We start from the raw sequence: 20,807 nt of genomic DNA on the forward strand, positions 1-20,807 counted from the left end.
GACAGGAGACGGCCCTCTCACCCCCTGGGGGTCTAAGACTGCAAAGCTTCACAGACTCAGGAAGGAACACAGCTTTAGGGTCATCTAATAACCCACAGATCACATTTGGGCAGAACTCTATCTCCTTAAGAAAGAGACCTCCCATGCCACCTCCAAATGCACCCTGTCGCACCTCCCCAGCCTGAGTAATGTCCTGTACCTGACCTGTCCTTCTCCTAGCAGTTAATGCCATGACCATCCCCTTGTTAGTTCAAGTCTAACACCCTCCACCAATGCAATTCCTTGAGCGCCCTTGGGCCTCCAACAACCTGACTCTTCAACGGGATCTGTGCACCCCACTTCACCCTTTGTCTCCATGACCTCCAATCCTGCTGTCCTGTCTCCACATACACTGTACAGGGTGCTGGAGGCCGGGAGTGTCTGGTTCCCCTTCTGTGTCAGGCAAAGGGGCAAACGCAGAAAACACACATCCAACAGAAGCCCCTGATCTGAAAACCCAAAACACTCCAGAACTTGACCGTTCTTTCTTGGTGCTGGGATGGGATCCAGGACTTTGTGCTCTATCACTGAGCCTCCCCTGCCAGCCCCAGCTCAGAGCTCTGCGAGCACTCACGACAGCAGGAGTGCAGAATTCCACACCCGACCTCAGGAAGCAGCACGAGCGACACAGTGGCATCAAAAATAATGCGTCAACTATGTCCAGTCCTTGACCCCAAAGGGCTCCAGCCACACCAGGGAGGGGCAGCCAGATTCCACCTCCAGCCTTTACACCTGCCCACACACTGGCCGGTGATTCCCCAACGTCACCTGCTCAGAGCTCTCCCTTGCTGGCCCATCTAAGGTGACATCAGTTTATGGCTCCCTGTGGCTGTGAGAATGTCAGAGAGCAGTTCCTCCAGGCTACCAGACCCCCAGGTCACAGCCCAACACATCCTGAGTACCTACTACTTTCACCGAAGAATGAGGACTCTGTTTCTTCTCTCCTTATGGTGGTCATGACAAGCAACAAAGACACAATAAAGACAACCATATAGAAACATCAGTGGACTCTATCTTCATATGGTGCCCTACTACAGATAAGGCTGGGTGATCAGTGACACAAAGATATAGGTCCATGGATGCAGCCACGTGGGAGGGCACTTGTCAGGCATGCACAAGGCCCTGGGTTCCAGGAAAGGGAAGGGGAGGAGAGGGGAGGGAAAGGGGAGCGGAAGACATAGCATATTGCATGATGACACAGGAAGATGTCAAGTTGAAGGAAGCACTTGGGTCTCTTCCAAAGTATGCGGAATATTGTGTACTCAGGAAAAAGACACAAAATTAAACATTAAAATTAAAATATTGAAGAATTTCAAACAATCATATCACCAATGCTAAAGTCCAAAAGACTGACATATGACATATATTAAATCCAAGGTTCTTAACAGGGACTGGAGGGGTAACTTTGCCTCCAGGGACATCTGGCAATAAATGTGCAGAAGCATTTTTGCCTGTTGCAATCCTGTCACATGGGTGCTCCTGGCATCTCAAGGGAAGAGGCAAAGGAATCTTCTGGACATTCTGCACTGCACAGGAGAGACTCCACAACAGACTTGTCCAGCCCAAATGTCAACAGAGCCGGGGTTGAGAAACACTGCTTTAAATCATTCTAGATATTTCCAAATGTCCCTTTGCGAAAGCAAAAGGACATTTAGAAATGCTCATTTCAATTAAACTTTGAAAAAGACGCCAATCCTTTTAGAAAGTCATAAATCTTACCCAAAGGTAGAACTAACTGCCTTTGAAGTTACAAATAATTTAATCAGATTTTACACTTTGATGTACAATTCATGAGTGAGGGCTAAAACACATCATCTATTATCTCCATTTACAAAACCCTGACCTGAGCTAAGTGCTATTCTGACTCCATGAAACATAGGAGTCTTAGAATTAAATTAGAAAAATGTGCCGCTCGTTCTCTCCCAAACACCCAACACTGGGGCGGGCGGGATTGGGTGGAGCACTTAATGATTCATGTTAAATATGCAGAACTCACAAAACTTGAAAACAACTTATATGTTCAAAGGGCTGCACCTTGCACAAGCTCAGGTGCCTCGGGACAGGTGAGCCGAGCGGCAGACTGACACCGGACAGTGTAGGGTGGGCTAAGAGGTGTTGGGAAAGTGCTGTTTTTAAGAGTTATTTACTAACACAGAAACACATCTGGGGGCTGGGGATGTGGCTCAAGTGGTAGCGCGCTCGCCTGGCATGCGTGCAGCCCTGGTTCAATCCTCAGCACCACATACAAACAATGATGTTGTGTCCACCGAGAACTAAAAACTAAATATTGAAATTCTCTCTCTCTCTCTCTCTCTCTCTCTCTCTCTCTCTCTCTCTCTCTCTCTCTTTCTCTCAAAAAAATCCTTCTTTAAAAAATAAATAAAAACTCTTAAAAAAAATAAACACACCTGGAGGGGTAATATGCCAGGTGCAGTACCTTGTACCTGTGTCATGGCTACTTGGGAGGCTGAGGTAGGAAGATCCCTTGTATTCAGAAGTCCAAGGCCAGATCTGGTCAACACAGCAAGATCCCATTTCAATAATGAAAGAAAGTGAGGCTCAAAATTAAAACAACAACAACAAAAATCCTACACCATTTACACCAGACATGGAAACCAGGGGATCCACGAACTAAAGCAGTTCACAAATGTTTGATTCAGGATTGAGAGATTTTTAGAAAATTTGAAACAGTGGGTACAAATTCGGGTAGTTTGCAATTGAAAAAACATTTGCGGATGCTCTTGAAATATCACCAATCTGGCAATATGAAGCCTGCTTAGCTCCCTTAGCCAGAACCAGCTGCAAGACAAGGCCCCAGTAGCTCGCTCCACATTTTGAGAGCTACAGGTCAATCAAGATCCATTAGTGAGCTATAAGCATCTCCTTTATGATAAACAAACAAACAAACAAACAAACAAAAAACACAGACATTAGAAATGCATCCGGTTATCAGAAGAATGAGCATGTGTGGCAGTGTTACCCAAATGTGCACACAGGCAGACGTGTGTGACAGGTCAGGACAGCTGTGTCTTGCTGCTTTCCTCACCACAGTCTCCACCACGTCTGACCTATGCATCTCCATAGCAGCCTGGTCCTTGGGGGGCTATTTCAAGTTTTCAGATTAATAGTGTGACCTATAAACCTATCCCCCTAAAGGCCCTAAAATAACATCAGAGGGCTGACTATGGGAGGTGGAATCATTAGTGACTTTAGTTCTTGTAATTAACAATTACCTTACAAGAAAGAATTGTTGATGTCACCATGAGATGGAGAACATAGAACTGCGTTCCCTGCTCCCTGACTGGTACCCCACAGTGGAGTTATGACACCGAAAGACCATTAGCCCCAAGAGGGGCAAGAGCAGGCCCCAGGGTGCTCCCCTAATACATTTTAATGTCTTGCACGGGGATCCTGAAAGCCAATATTGGTGAAGGCATCAATTCTGGCCAGGAGGCCTACAGAAATGAGGAACCAGAAAAACCATAGAGAATGAGAACCACTTTGGCCATCAAGCCTGTGGGATTCCAGGAACCCATGAGCTAATGGCTTCCCACTGACCAAAGAGTTTCTCAGAGAGCAAATCCAGCCCAGAGAAGGAGGGCCCATGTCTGCACCTTTAATCCTCCAAACAAAAGGGAGTCTCTTAGAAATTTTATGGAATAACTTATTCCAATTTGTGGCTTTGTGCTGTGACTTGCATATTTTGTCACTGTCATAAACTACTTATATTGTTTTCCTATCTTATGACATGACAAGTCTTCTCTTTAAAGCAGGATTTTGGATAAGCCACAGCTTTGTATTCATGTGTCACGTGGGGGCCATTAATAGCTCCTGCTCCCTGTTAAAAAAAAATGCTCCTGTCACTGGGACAGCAGAGGGCAGCAGGTTGCTATGGGAGGAAGCAGGATCTGTGCCTCCCCTGTGCTCTGCAGGGCCCTCGATGGCACCCATGAGAGTTGCCCCAACTCTCTCAGACTGTAGAAGTGGTTGTCAAAGGTGGGCCACGGGCGGAATCTCACATGCTACCTGTTCCATGTGGCCTGCAAACTACAAGAATTTGACATTTTCAGGTGGCTGGGAGGGAAGAAAGAATTAAAAGTTCATATAAAGCATGCAAGTCACAGGAAATTCAAATTCCAGTGTCCACCAACAAAGTTTTATTAGAACTCGCCCACCTCATGTCTACAGCTTCAAAATACACTTTAAGACCTAAAATAACTACTACTTGACCCCTTATAGGAATAGGGGCAATTTGTAAGATTAAAATGACTCTGGCTGTGTGGGGTGGAGCATGCCTATAATCCCAGCTACCCTGGAGGCTGAGGCAGGAGGATTGCAAGATCAAGGATTGCTCTGGGGTGCAACTCCTGCCTGGCATGGGTAAGGCCCTGCATTCGATCCCAGTGCCAACAAAAAAAACAACAACAACATTCTAAGTGTCATCTCTGTTTCCTACACTATTGGGCTCAGGATGAGCCAAGTCCTGAGCACATATTGAGCAAGAGAGGTATAATTTAGGAAAGAAGGTCTGTAGTTTAAAGAGAATCTACTGGCTCTCACCTAAAAACCCAAATGATGAGGAATTCTGTCACAAAGTCTAAGGCCATTTATCCCTCTCCTTTGCTGCTCCAGAAGGAAGAGAGAGGCTACATTAAACACTTTAGATGTGTTCTAATAGTACAAACTGTATTTTCTTGACATGTGGCCCAGGAGAACTAGTGGCAGTTTACACACCAGCATTTTTTATTTTACTGTAGCAACCTCAGTATTAACATCAGTGAACTTCATGGCATTAAGGAAAAAAAAAAAAAACAAGAAGCCATTTAAAAACAGGGGCTTACACATTTCACTTTGCATAGACCAAAGCTGAGTTGCAGATCCAACACCCAACAATGGAACAAAGCTCCACAGAAAGTGATGGGGACTCGCAGCATAGCCACAAAAACTGAAATCCCACCTTCTCAAGCTCTCTATGAAAACTCACATGCCGAGGGTCCGGGGGATCTAGACCATGCATGTTCTGTGAACTTCGCTTCCACAGAACCATGCATGGAATTAAAGTATGATTTTAAGGACCTCTGGTAAGAAACAAGGGGACAAAAGGAAAGATCTTCTGACACTGACCACACAAGCTATGTGGTTCCAGGGAAAACATCCTACAGCTGCACTGCGAGTATAGGGGACCCCAGGTTACATGGCAGAGCTGCAGTCTATTATAACAAAGACCCTGCTGCCACCCAGCACCAATGCTCTGCCTCCCTGCAGCCATCCAAGGACAACACAGTAGAATTGATGCACCTCTGAGTGCACAGCCACCAAGTCCCCATCATTATTTTACCTTTAGGGTCATTAGCAGTCTCCTGAAGAGCGGATGGCTGATCCTTCAGGACTCTCTTATCTTTAATGGTTCCACAGTCATCATATGGTAGTAAGTTCTATTGCTGAGCTCTAGTCTCCCATTGCTTATTACTATAAAAAAAAATCTGAAGTGAAAATCAATTTATGGTGCAAGTGGGAAGGCAGGGCGTCAACTGAAGGTGAGCACTTCAGCTCCAAGACTAAAGCTGCTGCTCCAACTTCACATGTGCTACCCCAGAAAACACCCCAAGACATCTCAGCCTGACATTTAATACGTGGAGATTTTACTTAAAAGTCCACATTTTCCATTTCTCTGGAAGAATATCAAGATCTGAAAGCCCCAAGGCCACATTCTTGCATGGTGGCCACGGGAGAAGTCCCTGAGATGAGGCATAGGCCCTGGGTGTCCCCGTCTCCACCATTATCAGCAGCCAGTTAACCAGGAACCATCATGCTGGATTCAGAAGGTTCTCTGTGCCCATATCTCAAAGGCAGAGCAACAAAAAACGAGAATACCACAATTCAAAAAAAGTAGCAAAGCCACTTCCTTATGAAGGCAATGATGGTTTATAGAATATTTAACACATGACCAAATTCTTTTGAGGAAGAAAAAATTCTTTCAAGTCAACATTATTTTTCTTTCTCTCAGCCAGTGGCCATCCCTGCTGGCATCAGTTCCCTGACCCACGTGGACAACAGCACCAGGAGAAGCAGCAGCCAGCACTTGCACAGTGTGGGCTGTCTGGGGCACTGTCCTAAGTGCACCCCAACTCCTCTTACTTACAAAGAACCTCCCAGGCACACCGTTAAGATCCTCAAGTTACAGAGGGGAAACCGAGGCACTGAGACCATAAGCACCCTGCCCAAATGCTCCTCATGCCCCATACATGTCCCTAACAAGCAATATAACTGTGAGACAGGTGACCCTGAAGGAGCAGGACAACTCCAGGGAGACCTGCAATGACATTTTCATATCAACTTTATTTATTTTTTGAACGTGGTGCCGAGGATCAAACCAAATACCTCTCATGTGATAGGCAAGCACTCTACACCAAGACATGACCCCGGCCCGGGGCCCACAAGGACTTTTTACCGTATCTGTTTCTGTGATATTTGAGCACTGAATGTGAATGTACTGAAAAGTCAATTATTTTATTAAAATAAAATCCTTAGAGAAGAACAGAGTTATGGGGAGTTTGCTGTGATTAGTCCAAGAGGCAGTGACATTAGAAGTGAATTCTTAAAGAATTTCTGGCCACCTCCACCCAGGTGTAGGAATGAATTCTAGTGAGCCTTTTGGAAACACTAATCTCATTTGTAGGTCACACAGAGCAAGGATCTCATCTAATCACTCATTGAAAATTTGCAGGCAGGGGCTGGGGATGTGGCTCAAGCGGTAGCGGTAGCGTGCTCGCCTGGCATGTGTGCAGCCCAGGTTCCATCCTCAGCACCACATACAAACAAAGATGTTGTGCCCGCTGAAAACTAAAAAATAAATATTAAAAAAAAAATTCTCTGTCTCTCACTCTCTCTTTAAAAAGAAAAAGAAAAGGAAAATTTGTAGGCAGGAAACATAACCCTGCAGTTCCCGCGGAGGCTGGAGGCTGAGGGGTTTGGGCGCTGGCGCCCAAGGGGGCGGGGAGCCGTCGGTGAACAGAAAGCATGAACTACAGCAACCTACAGCAATGACGTTGGGCCACCAGGCGAGAAGTCTGATATCAGGACTCCCAGAGGGGACCAGCTGGTGGGAGAAGCCTGGTCCCCAGCACGTGTCCTCCCCAGGGCGCGTCCTCCCCAGCTCATTCTAGGCTCCGGTTCCAGCACAGCACCACAGGAGCTGACCCTGACCCACTAGGGACAAACCCCGCTGACCCTTCCACTCAGTTCTGGTGAAGCACCAGCGGCCAGAGGCTCCACCCCGAGGTCCACCCACAGGAAACCTATTCCCACCAGTCCGGTGACCGACCGCTATGAGCCTGTCCAGCCCCGCCTCTGGTCTGGGCCTCAGTTCTGCGTTCAAGGCCCTTATTTCGTGGCCAGCCTCTCCCCCACGGGAGCCCTTTCCCTCGCCCACGTGGCCTCGGGTCCCCTGTCCCGCCCGTCCTGGGGCTGACCGGTGCTCTTGTCCAGGAAGTTCATGGACTCCTCGCTGGTGCTGAAGTGGCTGGAGGTGGCCTTCTTGTGGGCGTCCTGCTCCAAGTCGGAGCCCGTGTGCACTGAGGAGTTGGTGCTCATGGGCGAGCGTGTCATGTCCCACAAGAGAGATGCGGTGGCCTGTGCAGGCGTCCAGCAGGGGCTTGCTCATGAGGATCTTGGGCCAGGCAGTCATGTCGAAGTTGAGCTTGACCTTCTCCTGCTTGTCCGTCTTGGCGCACACCTGTAACCCCAGCTGGGCTGGGGAGACTGAGGCAGGAGGATCACAAGTTCAAAGCCAGCCTCAGCAATTTAGAGAGGGTCTAAAAAACTCAGTGAGACCCTGTCTCTAATAAAATACAAAATAGGACTAGGGATGTGGCTGAGTGTCAAGTGCCCCTAAATTCAATCCCCAGTAACTCCCCCCAAAAAGAAAAAAAAATCTGCAAGTATTTAATAAAATAGTTCTTTTTTTATTGTTGTTGTTGTTGTCATCTAGTCTTTTTTTTTTTTTTTTCAAACAGATCCTGATGTTACCCAGGCTGACCTTGAACTCTTAGGTTCAAGACAGCCTCCAGCTTTAGCCATGTAGCTGGTATGACAGGCCAGCATCACCACTCCCAACCCACTTCCTAAATTTTTAACTTGGCTGCACATGTGCAGGTCTATCATAAAACTTAAAAAAAAAAAAAAAAAAAAAAACAAGCAAATTCTTCTAAAAGACAAAAGTCACACATGGGACTCAAGAAACATGCCTAGAGTCGGGCAAGAGGCCCCCAGGCCCTCGCCAGCACTCACTAAGCTGACAGGAGCTGCGCGCTGAATTCTCCCCCTGCTGACCTACTTCACTTGGACGTGTTCAGGCTTATGTTTTGGCTCCTCCACCCCAACGTAAGCTCCCCGAGCAAGGGACAGTAGGTTGGCCTCTGGTGCACCTCTGAACTCTCTGAGAAAGGGACAGAGCATTGGCCTCTGGTGCACCTCTGAGCTCCCCGAGCAGGGGACAGTGCATTGGCCTTTGTGCCAACGAGCCTGGACTCGTGCTGCCTGGTCCCACCAGAGCAGCTGTCCGTGAGCCTGCCCCCCTGTGCCTGCCTCTGGGGAGGCAGCAACCCTTCCTGGAAAGAGGAACACCCCTGGGGAGAACCTCCCCACCAGGCATGAGCAGAAAGGTGGCTGTCAGGACACAGGATACCGGTCTTTTCTGACACTTGGAGAACAGCTGGATATTTTAGGGATTTTCTGTCACTGCAGCACTGTGGACAGTCTTTATCAAACCCCCTGCCTGGGCCCCCTCAACCAAGTTAAAACCAACAGGGCAACACAGTCACACTGCGGGGGTAGAGGGTACTAGAGATGCTCAGAGGGGCAGGGCAGTCTCACCACCTAACACAAAGGGCGGGGCTCCCTGGTGGCTCCCACCTAGAACCAAAGACTGTTCGGGAGAAGCGACATGTTCAAAGCCTGTTTTTAACGCCCACCTGTTGTGTTGTCCAAAGAAATGAGCATAGACCTGCCTGTCCTTATCCCACAGGGCTTTTGCAGGCCAAAATGGAAACCCCTTCAATTTTGCCCAGACCAATGGATGTGGATTGCTCTAGAAGAAAAAAAGAACCCAGAGTTGGCACACATTTGACAGTGAGACACACTTCCTGGCTGGGGAGGGCGAGATGGTGGGGAGAAGGCCGCCACAGAGGCACCAGTGGGGTTCCCTAGAGAGGGGGGCTACAGTGCCTGCACAGAACTGGAGAGGGCTCCCAGTTAGGAAGGGGACAGAATCCCAGGACAACAAAACCAGGCTGGAGTCCTGGCTCTGCTGTCACCTGGATGGCTGTGAGCAAGGCACACACAGAGCCCTGATGCCCACTGCCCCCCCCCAAGTGTGGGCTGATGTGCCCTGTGCCAGCACAGAGGGCAGCAGAGGCTGTGTTTATTCTTTTTATTTTAAAAATATTTTTAGTTGTAAATGGACATAATACCTTTATTTTGTTTATTTAGTTTTTTTTATGTGGTGCTGGGGATAGAACCCAGGGCCTCACACATGCTAGGCAAGTGCTCTACCACTGAGCCCCAGCTATTCAGGTGTTTATCTCCAAAGGCCCAAAAGGACATATGCACGTTTTGATTCTCCCTTCACTTGCCCGGTCATGCCCCTCCAGCCCTCCATCCCCACCCCCTCTACCCACCACACACCACTTCTCTCTGCAAAATACCAGCTGACATGCACAAGGCCCTGGCTTTGACCTCTAGCATCCCAGAGGGAAAAAATAAACACCACTTTGGAAATTCAGATCCACAGTGAGAAATCAAGGTGTCTTTAGATCCTGCAAAAACCATGATTTGTTCTCTATTCAGTTTTTTTTCCAAATGCCACCAAGGTACTTGGTCCTCCCAAGGAAATTAAGGCCACCACACTGGGGAGCTGCATTTGCATCATCAGGGCTGGTGAGGGTGCTGCAGCAGCAGATGCTGTGTCAGAAGGAGGTCCCTCCCCTCATCCCTCTGCCCCAAAGAAGAAAATGGAAACCAAGAATCCATGTTTCAAGCATAAACTTTGGTCTTTTTGACAGCTCCTAACATTTTCAAAAAAAGCTGAACTTTGCTCTTTGCTAATTAAAAAAAAAAAAAAAAAAGGAAAGAAAGCAAAAAATACCACCATGGACTGGAGAGTCTATAACATTAATCCATGAAGGATTTCTAACCTTCTTAAAACAGGCCCAGGAAGATTTTGGGACACACTCATCAATACTCACAAAACTCTCAGCATTATTCATGCACCCTGTGACCCACATCATGCATGTCCTGTCCCCCCACATCCCACATCCCACACCTCCTCCAGCCTGCATCCCACATTCGTATCAAATTCCCTTCAACTCTGGGTTCTGCAGTTCTCCCAGGTTAACTAGTTCTCACACACGAACAGCCTAGGAGGCTTATTCTATCTAGGTTATTTTATCAGTAAAAACACGTATTAAAACTTCATCCAAAGTTTCATCTCCTAAGCCCCCTGGAGAAGGCTGAGCCATCAAAGACAGAGTTCAGAAAATGAAATAAAGAAAGTAAATCCAACTTACACAAGGCTTGCAAAATCAGTTATGTAGTGTTTGGCAAGCAGCTAGATAACATTCTAAACATACTTCAATTTCATTCATATGTAAAACAAAAATACATTAGAATATGTCAACCAGGAGCCTCACACCTGGGAGGCCTTCATAAATGCTTGATTTTTTTTTTTTTAAGTGTTTATTCTTTTATTTGAATGTCCAGGGTTTTTTTTTTTTTTTTTTTTTTTTTTTTGTGATTAGGCTGTTTGCTGGATTTGGTTTTTAAAACAGGTTTCTTGCTGTGTTGCCCAGGCTGTCTCTGAACCCTGGGCTCAAGGAATCCTCCCACCCTGAGGAGATGGAACTGCAGGCTCACACACATTGTTTGCTTAATGATTTTAATGATTTGGGTCACAGTGGGAACACCTTGGAAATAGATCCAACCGTGGCACCACCATCACATTCTGGACCAAGGACACCCCAGGTATACAGCCCAGACTCTCGTCCCACAGCAGCACATTCCCCACGCGGGACCCAGAGCCACAGAAATCTGAACTTGCTTCAAAGCTTCCAGAGACTTCCCTGCACTGGGTCTGCAGGCAGGTTCCTCACCCCTCCCCCACCCCAGGAACTTGGCAAGGTCTGAGGCATTTTGGATTGTCACACTTAGGGGGTGCTGCTCCCTTGACCAAAAGTTCCCGGGCCCCAAATACCAGTCATGCCAATTTGAGAAACTAACAATGAAACCTAAATGCCTGAAGCACCTTAAGGTCACGTGCACCCTGGACTCAGCTCCCCTGGAACCAACGCCACTCTCCAAGTCCTTCTGGCTTCTCTGTCCCCCAACTCACCATTCTCTACTTCCATTTCTAATCACACCATCCCTACTTTATTTCCAGTGACAACAAACCCAAAATCCAACTCCTTTCGTATCCCTTTCCTGCAGAAAACAGCACACTTCTCGAGTAACTTCCGGACTCAGAATATACAGCCAGGAAGCTCGTTGATCCAACTTCACCGCCACCATTTCCTAGCTCCATATTCCCTGATCCTCCCCTCTTCTTCGGAAGGAAAAGGGTGCTATAGGTACCCAACCCCAAGGTTGATAAAAAACATGGAATGAGCCAGATGACACAGGATCCACACAAGTGAACAGCTGTCGAAGACTTGGGGACTGGTGGCCTCCTGAGTGCTCGCTGAGGATCGACTCAACAATGCCCAATGAGGGGAGATTTTTCTTATCACCATTTTTCAGGAGGAGAAAATGAGGCCCAGAGAAGTTGAGGAACCTGTCCAAGGGCCCAGCACCAAGGTGGCAGGGTCAGGAAGTAAACCCAGGCAACTAGGCTCCAAAGCCCTGAAGCTCCCCCACTGCATGGTGAGCTGCTGCTACTGTCTCCCACGTTAGCAGTCCCGAATTTCTCTTTATCACCTATCACCATGCCAGGGGCCACTTACTGAAAACCAATTGACTTAACAGGTAACCAAAGACATTAGTGAATGAAGGGAGGGGGCATCTCCTCCCACTCTACTCAGCTGCTTGGCTCTTCCAGAGGCATACTGCACACAGTCACCTGTCATCCAACAAAGGCAAACTGGTGACCACAGTGAGGGAAGACCACCTCTGAGCTGCTGTGTGAGGTGTAACAGCTCTTCTGGAAGACAACCAGGAAGCATCTACCTAGTCCTCTGCCCTGTTCACATCCTGCGACCTGGTCACAGTGTATCTAAACATTGTGCAAAGTGACCATCAGAAGCAGATGGGACACCCCAAGACAGTGGAGCAATGGCTTGCATCGTCACCTTAGGTAAAGTGCTGTCACAAATAAGTTCCAAATGACAAAAAATGTCCGTGGATACTATGCAGCCATGAAAAATTCAGTTCTTCCCATTGTTCAATTACCCAGAAAATAGAAAGTACTCAAACTTCAAGTGAAAAGGCAGTTTAGAAAATCTTATTTTCTTGCTCTGTGGACATGTACAGAAGCATGTGCCTCATGGATGCTCCCCAGCCATCCCAGGCAGGTCCACTTAGGAATGAAGGGACAGACGCACAAAGACGGGTCTCGGTTTCTATTCTTACAAAGGGGTCTGGTAATGAATGCCACTTCCTGTCACTCTGATTGCCATCTTGTCCCACCACACCGAGTCTCACAGCTCACAGACCCAACAGGTCCAGCACAGCCTGCGGGGGTCCATAGGACAGCTTCTCCAGGACACCCCGGCCACCCTACAGAACCTTTCACCCAAGCCTCATCTTTAGGAGGACAGAAAGGACACTGACTCCAAGCCACAGGCTGTGCAGCCAGGGCCAGACACAGCGAGCTCTAGTGACAACCAGGAAAAGAGCTCAGGACCCTGGTGGTGGCCAGGACCTCAGGGAGAAAACCAAAAGGAGCATCTTCTCTCTGAGGCCACCGGGAGGCAAAGGTGCTCATCACACTGCAGCCCCTCTCTTGTCGCCTTCACTTTCTTCAAGAGACAGGGACGCAGTTGGCCCCTCAACCAAGCCCACAGTGGCCATGGACCCCACCGTGCCTTCAGATCCCAGCAGCCCTCTCTGGATGGGTCTACAGGTCGGCGGGAAACACATACTTCGTGTTCACAGATTTTGATGACTACTTTTGCTATTTGCGTCAATTTGTGATTTCCTAGGGGAATGAGAAAATAGGATTAATTCTACTGGAAACACTGTAACACCCCACCTTGCAATTAGATGTCCCCTGACAACATTTAGCTGGCTTTCCTCCAGCAGCTGACCAAAGTTTCTGCTTTCTAATGTCAGTTCCAATTATCCGCCCTTCAAGACCAACCAGTCTTTGATGCCTCAAGGTCATCTCCAAAACCAAGCAACTGATATGGCTTTCCCAAGTGGTGGAGGTGATGCCCCACTCACTGTCTTGACAGGGTCACAGTGAGAAAAAGTGCTGGCAAAGCTGCTCTCCCACTGTCTTGACAGGGTCACAGTGAGGATGAATGCTGGCAAAGCCATGCTGGTTGGTGGGTAACCGAAACCATGAGACCCTTTTTTATGTAATTGGGACTTTGCATTTTCATGCTTATGTTTCTCACAGGAGGCATAGGTATGTGAAATGCCAAACAAATTAAATTTCAGATGGCTAGAACAGAACAGGTAGTTCATGCCTTGGAGGCTGTTCTACCACCCCTCAGCATATCTAGGACAAAGTAAAAGGCTATTCTTCTATCTTAGTACATTGTGGACAAACCTAATAATGGACAACAATCATCCTCTGAAAAACAAACTCTTTGAGAACTAGTGCACCTTGACTGAAAAACAAATTCTTTGAGAACTAGTGTACCTTGACTGAGAAACAAAGAAATTCTTTGAGAAAGCAGCTCAACCAGTTTTATGAGAATAAATTTAGGAATCAATTAAAATAGGTTTATAAGACACAGTTTTAGAATAATGTTAAAAATATTATTTTATTTAGATTCTTAAGTTTAGAAATTCTTAAGTCTTTAGTTGTATAGGTTTCTGATATGTTTTAAAGATGATTCATAGACTTTAGGATATTTTAAATATAAGATTTAAAGGGACTTTTTTAGATGGGAATTTTAGATTAAAAATAAAGTACAAGTGTACTTTAGGTTAATGATTGGCTAGGAGACTTAGAGTCTGGTTATGTAGTTTGGCATTAGTTAATAAGGAAATAACATATCTTGGGAAAAATAGTAAATCTTGGGAAAATCTGAAGGATGTAAATTGGTGACATGTTTTATTGATGATTCTGTACTTTGATGATTGTATGGCTGGGGGTCATATCCTGGAAGAATGTAGATCGATGTGCTCTCAATCATGGTTAAGGATATGTCATGTCTTGGCAAAGTTTTAAATTATATAATCAATGACGTATTGTGAATCTATAATGATGAGAAAAATTGTAATAAAAAGGGGACCCAGAGAAAGCAGCTTTAGCTCTCTCTCTGAAGATTGCTCAAACGGAACGACTCCTGTCTCATCATTTCGCCGACGCCACTCCTCCTTCAGGACTCCCTGGACCCCGCTGGGGCTGGACCCTGGCACCCAAGATCATGGATTAATATCTGAAAAAGGTTTTGATCTTCTACAGGCTCAAAAGTCCCGGAGAGGAGCCTTACTGTACCTGTCACCCCAGACTGCAGCAACCCAAGAAGGCGCCAGGGACATCACCACGTGGCTGGGCCAGGGGCTTCCAAAGAGTCCTCCAGGAGTCCCAGCAGCAAGCAGGGAAGAGCGTTCAAGATCAATTATCAACTAAGGCAAGGTCAGGTTCTTCCACCAGGACACTCATAACAAAGCAGAGACCTGGACAGGTCTAACCCAAATCCTCACCTTTGCTCTAAAGCAGGGGATGAGGTGGTTAAAAAGTCATGTTTTCTATGACCCTTAGAATATTTTCAGAAGTTTTACATTTGTTTGACAAAGAGATTTCACACACACACACACACACACACACACACACACACACACGTGACCTAGATATCCAACTCCTTAGGTCTGATGACCCTCTAACCAACAAGCCCCAGGAGCTACCAACAGCAGTCTCTTCAAACAACCAGGAGTACCTGCTCCCCTCACCCCACTGGCCATCCCTGTGGCTGCTGGTCTTCTCCTTCACCCTGACCCCACTCACTCTCTCACATGCTCAATGGGCCTCTCTGTGTTCACCGCCCAGTGCCTCCCCTATCTCCTGGCCCTGTGGCTGAGGAGTTGACAATGCAGTATGTGGGCTCCTGCTCAGGGAGCTCCCCTGGAACGCTGGCTGAGGGTCTGTACTTGGCCACTCATTTGCAGGAAATAAGAAGTATACCCACGCTTGGAGGAGTCACCTCTGGGTGCAGAGATCAAGCACATACAAACAGCATCACTCGGGAATCGTGGTGATGCAGGCAGGCCAGTAGAGAGCCCAGGACAGAGACCTCCAATGGCCTGGGGCCTCAGGGAAGGATTCTTAGAGGCCAAGAGGCTGAGTCACAGGGAAGGCCAGGGAGCCAACGGCAGGTGGAAGGTCAGCAGCAGGTACTACCCAACACAAGCACAAGCTGACCTGCAGACCAGGGCACCAGGTGGACAAAACAGGGAGACATGCCCAGCCAGAGGCAGACAGAAAAGAACCTTAAGGAAGGTGCCCAGAGGAAAATCAGTGGAAATTCTCCTTCGTTCTGGCCAGAAGGCTCCATCCTCCAAATCCATGAACACAACCATTAGCACTAGATCCAGCACATCAAGGATGCCGGCAGTGAGCCACAGAGCGCAACAGCCCAGCTTCTGAGTGAACAGTCGGGGGGTTTCACCCCAACACACAAATAACTGTGAAGTTCATGAAATGATGATTCAGTTCCTGGCCTTGGGGAAAAGGCAAATCAAAACCCCTGGTGACATAGGAGACATTCCACATCATGCAAGAATGGCCAGGTCAAAAAGCTAGGCAGGGCCAGGATGTGGGGTGGTTGGACAGCACATGCCCCCCCCCCCCCCGGAGCACACTGACATGAGCCCTGTGCACACACACTGGGACAAGAGTGCTCCTGAAGCTAAGATGGCCCACTTGATGGTCCAGCACCAGACAGCCAAGAGCCACGGACACACGGGCCTAGACTACGGGCACCACAGGAGTCCCTGGCAGCTTCCTCCACAACAACCCAAAGACGGAACCCAAAGATGGAGACCACAGGATCGTCCATCATTAACCAGGGGAAGGGACCGACTGCGGTGTGCTGGCCACGCTAAAGATCACCTGGCAACAACAAAGGCACAATCCTCTGTCACGCCAAATCCCAATGCAAGATGTGTGCCCTGACACTGAGAGCACCCCAACCCGTCCATCTGGAACTCTAGGCCACGGAGGGAGAGCGGAGCTCCAGCAGAAATAGGAGGTGGACTGCAAAGCCTCCACCTGACCTGAGGTGTGGCCCTGCGCCCGTCCAAGTCACTGAACGCGCTCATGAACCTGTGCATTTCCCTGACATTTCTACTTCTGTTCAATTATGGAGTTTGGAGATGATCATCAGAGCGCAAACTACGCATCACGGAGCTGCAGATAACGGCTCACGTCTTACCATGCAAATCGCATTGGCCCGGTTCACACGCCACGGCCATGTGCACACAGTGTCCTGGGTCCCCCAAAACCTGATGCTGGACTCTGCAGCCCGGTTCTTCCGAGGGGCAGCAGAGTGGGCACCAGGCGCAGGGTGCCCTCTCCGGGCGCCACGCGGCCACTCAGCCCCGTTATAAATGATACAGTTGTGCAAGATGCACTTGGCATCAGCTAGGAAAGCCTCCGTGCAGCCGTACATTTTCTTTTTAGCGTTCTGGGAAGAGAAGCCACGGGGCACAGTAAGCAGTGGCTCCACACCCAGCACAACCACCTGCTCCTCACACCATCCTCTCACCACCACTAGGCAAATTGATTAAGGCTCATCCACTCATTTCCCATGATCCTATTATTGTGAGATCTATGACCCTATTTTTAAAAATGCACCACTGAATTTATCACAGGAAGTTGGATTTTCTCATCTTAATGTGTCTGTCATTTGGTAAGAGGTTCCTTCCAAGAAGAGGTCGATTTCTCTATTTGTATTTATTATAAAGACAGGTCTCACATGAGCCTCCTGAAAACTCAAGGAAGCACAAATCACCGTCCCCACTTCACACAACACTATGCTAACAGTATGAAAGATGTATCCTCTTCTTCTTTGGTGGGACTACTAGGGAAGAACCCAGGGGCAGTCTACCACTCAGCCACATCCCCAGTCCTTCTTTTCATTTTTTATATCATTTTGAGTCTGGGTCTCACTAAGTTGCTGAAGCTGGCCTTGAATTTGTGATCCTCCTGCCTCAGCCTCCTGAGTCACTGGGATGTCGGGCATGTACCAACACACCCAGCAATGTGTCCTCTTCATAGATACTTTTCATTACCCATATTGAGATCAGCACAATGGTGGTGTGTGCAATCTAAAGTGTTACAAATATCATTTGCACCATGGAATTTTAGCATGAACTTGGAAAAACACCTTCAGGAATTAACAAAATAGCCTTATTGTCTGAGAAGCTGATTCTTTTTTTTTTTTTTAAAGAGAGTGAGAGAGAGAGGGAGAGAGAGAGAATTTTTTAATATTTATTTTTTAGTTTTCGGCGGACACAACATCTTTGTTTGTATGTGGTGCTGAGGATTGAACCCGGGCCGCACGCATGCCAGGCAAGCGCACTACCGCTTGAGCCACATCCCCAGCCCTGAGAAGCCGATTCTAAGAAACCACATCCTTATTGCTAATCTGGAGATTTCCCAGCTACTTAAATGTTCTCTTCATCCTTCCTGCTGCTCTCATTAGCACCTCCGAAAGAAAGAGAAGAGGACGCAAGGCGTGAATCGATCAAATTGCTAATTCCTAGAAGTATGGCTCTTTCAGGTAGAAGCTGGAATCACTCCCAGAAGAGCAGTGAGCACATCTCCCAGGACCCCCTCAACCCCTGGAAGGATGACACAGAGGAAACAAAATGAGAGGACCAAGAGTTCTTCTCTCCAAATAAAACTGATCTAACTTGGATGTGAGGGGCTGCCTTGGCATCTCCACACCCGGGGCCAACACGGGAGGCTCTGAGATGGAGGCCAACCTTTTCCAGTGTACAAAGGTTCATGGGGTGGATAATATATTCTGTGTAGTCGGGATACTGTTCCAAGGGAATGGGCTTCTAGAATGTATCTGTCTGTAAGAGAAAAGGTATACATGCACAGGCCAGGAAGACCACGCTTCGACCAACACGGGACCAAGAAGCTGAAGAGAGCCTCTCAGAAACTGCCAGGAAGGAGGCCGTAGGCAGTTCCACTGGCCACCATCCCCCCAGGCTGCCTGGATGTTGATAATCCTGGGTCCAGATAAACTGGTTGGGGTTTTGTTATTTGCTTTACTATCAACATACACCCAAGTAGCAGGTTCTGTCCCCTTTCCAGTGAGGCTGAGAGTCCCAACACATCAGGGGTCACTTTAGAGCTAGGCCACACCCTAGAGGGACTCATCACCAAAACTGACTTGAGGGGGAATTGTGTTCATACCTAAAGATGACACATCAGACAAAGTCTTTTGGGTGCCAACAGATGTTTCTGATACAATGGGAAATCTTGACAATGAGATTTCATTCTTGCTTTCAGAGGTCAAAATGCATTCAGTACAAGAAGTGTGCAAAAAGTCTTTACCTTCACCCATTTGCTTAAGCTCTAACTTGACTCAGTTCAAGAAGGCTGGGTGGTATTTTCTTAGCAATTTTTTTTTCTTTTTAAATCCAAAAATTTAATTAAATACCAAATTATACCCAAGCAAAGAATCAGGACAGATTTCATTTTGCAATCACCTATGTTCACTTCAATCCAAAATGAAAGTTTGACCACTGTAAATTTAAAAAAATGCTCCAGAGCAGGGGTATGGATCATAAGAAAGGCACTTGCCTAGCATGTGCCAGGCCCCAAGTTCCAGAATGGAGGTTTCAACAAAATCGGCGACTTTACATCAAACAGAGTGAGAAAGTAAAGATTTCTTCTATTTGTTTTCTTCTATTTGGTTTAAAACTTGACAGAGTTGACAAATCTACATACTCTGACTTTTTGTAAATAGTCATCACATTCAATCACTCCACAGTAAAATAAAATTTTAAAGATTTTTTTCTTTTTTTATGGTTCCAAGGATTGAACCCAGGGCCTCACACATACTAGGCAAGCTCCTTCCCTGGCCCAAGATTTTTGTTTTTTAAGTAAACTAAAACTACTAGCACAGTTTTGCTTCCATCAATTGAGATGTAATTCAAGAGATAAATAGGTAACTAATTCAATATCTAATTGACACACCTTAAATTTCTTCATCATAACAAATTTCAGAATATCTCAAAGCAAAACTTTCATTTGTTTAAAGAAACAAAACCACAGTGGTCACTAAAAGCAGTGAGATACTCGGCTATTGCATATGCACTTGACTTAGAAAGCAAATCAGAAAAGAGGGACCCATCCTTAAGCTTCTTTAGATTCATCTAGAGGGTGACAGAGGCATAATATGTCCATCATATCATCATATTATTTTTGACAGAAGACATTCCTCTGCCATTTTCCTGAAAAGTGTCTTAATAATAACAGACACACCTAGGGTATGGCAGACACTCCCAGCAGCGTGCCATGTGAAGGCACAGCCAAGCCTGGCAGTCTTGCTGTCATACAGTTTCCAAAAGTAGCAAAGGCTGTGCAGCAGGACTCATTTCACAATTGACAGAACTAACCAGATTCTCACCCATTATGGAAATCTCCCTGGTTCCACACCAGACCTCAGTTATAAATAAACAGGGAATTCCCTCCTCTCCCTACAGCGGAATTCCATCCATGCTGAGGGAAGGAGCATACAGCCCTCAGGGCCAAGGGGCTGTGAAGTTCTACTTCTCAACCCATCAGGACTTTAAAGCCCCACTGACTACTGGACCTTGTGTTATTTCCTGACTAAGCTCCTTGGGAACACGGAGAGCTCACTACAGAGAACTCACTGAATGGCACCGTACCTGATGTTTACTTGACAGATTTAAAATGGGGACACACAAGAGAAGTCCAAAGAGCCTGGAGAGGGATCTGAAAAGCAAAGCCGACGAGCAACGCAGAAAGCTGCTAACAAACTAAGTGGAGTCTTATCTTCATTTACGGTTATACTGGCAGACGAATCCTCTTACCCCTGGCTGTTTCATTTTCTGAATGGAAAACTTGAGTAGGTAGGAGAGCTGTTCAATGATGAGCATTGTCATGGCTTTGCTCTGGGTCTCGATGCACTCTGCTACTGTAATCTTCTACGAGTCAAAAATCATACACACACATCTGGTTAGAAAAAAGAGAATCACAGAGCCACTGGTTTATTCTCCTACTTTTTCTTTTCTTTTTTCTTTTTTTTTTTTTAGCATACACATAAAAAGAGATTCCCATCTAAATGTGAATAGCTATTTCCCTTGGCAAGGGCTCCAATCTACCAGACCAAAATATACTGGATCTGTGGGTAGACATTAGAAAGCAACCAGCCCACTGACTACCTTACAAGGAAGTGTCTCCAGCTCAGGGAGACCGCAGGGGGAGGTTGGGGGATATGGGAATCTGGAAAAGCATCCTTATCCCAACCTTGGTTCTCAAGAAGGGGATGTGAATGGGAAGGTGACCGATGCATTTGGGCGAGGGATCTCCTCCCAAGATGAACTTTCATCAGCTGCTTATCTGA

General features: G+C 47.0%; 1 pseudogene; it reads right to left on the minus strand.

Annotated features, from left to right (window-relative positions):
• Nucleotides 1-20,807, minus strand: part of LOC143385804 (MYND-type zinc finger-containing chromatin reader ZMYND8-like) — a 62,677-nt pseudogene that overhangs the window by 25,926 nt on the left and 15,944 nt on the right.

The sequence above is a fragment of the Callospermophilus lateralis genome, chromosome 8 (genome assembly GCF_048772815.1).
Source record: "Callospermophilus lateralis isolate mCalLat2 chromosome 8, mCalLat2.hap1, whole genome shotgun sequence".
Lineage (NCBI taxonomy): Eukaryota > Metazoa > Chordata > Mammalia > Rodentia > Sciuridae > Callospermophilus > Callospermophilus lateralis.